Raw genomic sequence first — 1,033 nt, 5'->3', positions numbered from 1 at the left:
GCGCCCGGCGCGCCCCGCGGCCGAGCCCGGGGGATGGAGCGGGGGATGTCAGGGGGTGCGGGGGGTTCCGCGGGTGCGGATAGCCGCGGAGCCGCCTCCGGCCTCGATGCTGGTCAGCCTCGTTCTTGGCATTCACCGCGTGCCTTAATTGTATGGACATTTAAATCAAGGTCCGCTGTGAACACGGAGAGAGGGGCCTTTCCTCGGGAAGGAAGAAAATATAGAGAAGAAGGGGAAATGGGGAAAAGAAAAGAAGAAAAAGGCAGGGGGGAAGGAAGGGAGGGGGGAGAGGGACCCCGCGGAGCCCAGCCTTTGTTCTCCGCGCCCCGCGGAGGCTCGGCGCGCCCTTCCCCATGGGCGGGGGGGAGGGGGGGGACAAAACCCAACCTAACCCCCCCCCGACCCCCCCGTCGGAAAAAAACCCACCCTTCTATCATATCAAAGAAGCCCCAGGCTGTGGGGTGGGGGGCGGCGGGGGGGCCCCGTTACCTGCCCTCCGTCTCTGCCCAGCGCTGCCCGCTCTCTGCCGCCTGCCCCGAGCCCCGCCGCGCTGCTATAAGCGGGGGGGGTCTGGAGGAGCGCAATAAACCTTCCCCCGTTCGCCTGCTGCAGTCAATCCTTTCGCTCAGATCCCAAGTGGTGCAAAAAAAAGAGGAGAGGGGCCCATCTGGCTTCTCATCAGCTTTGTCAAGTCTTGCATACGCTAAAATGCTAATGACCTAGATAGCTCATGCAAAATGCAGCAGAGAGAGGAGAGGGAGGGAGCAGCGAGGGAGGGAGGAGGGAGGAGGGAGGGAGGGGGAAAGGCAGAGGGAGGGGGAGAGCCCGGGTGCATCACCCCCCCCGTCCCCAGCACCCCCCAGCCCTCGCTGCCCAATGCACCTTGGTAGGTACGAGCCGGGCTTTGATTTGAAAGGTCACCCGGGTACGATGAGGGGGGGGAGGCGGGCAGAGCCCACGGATAAACCGCCCTGGCTTCATCCTTCATCCCCCCCCCGCGCCCCAGCCCTCCAGGGGGGCGGAAAGGGCGCGG

The 1,033-nt window shown here is 65.1% G+C and overlaps 1 long non-coding RNA gene across 1 annotated transcript in view; it reads right to left on the bottom strand.

Moving 5' to 3' along the window:
* LOC115948332 overlaps positions 1–1,025 on the bottom strand; it is a 2,406-nt gene extending 1,381 nt beyond the window's left edge. Inside the window, exon 1 of the long non-coding RNA XR_004082162.1 lies at positions 490–1,025. This is a non-coding gene — a long non-coding RNA (uncharacterized LOC115948332). The remainder of the gene's footprint in view (positions 1–489) is intronic.
* Between the last annotated feature and the right edge of the window lie 8 nt (positions 1,026–1,033).

This window comes from Geospiza fortis, unplaced genomic scaffold (assembly GCF_000277835.1).
Source record: "Geospiza fortis unplaced genomic scaffold, GeoFor_1.0 scaffold106, whole genome shotgun sequence".
NCBI lineage: Eukaryota > Metazoa > Chordata > Aves > Passeriformes > Thraupidae > Geospiza > Geospiza fortis.
This window is presented reverse-complemented; position numbering and strand designations above follow the sequence as displayed.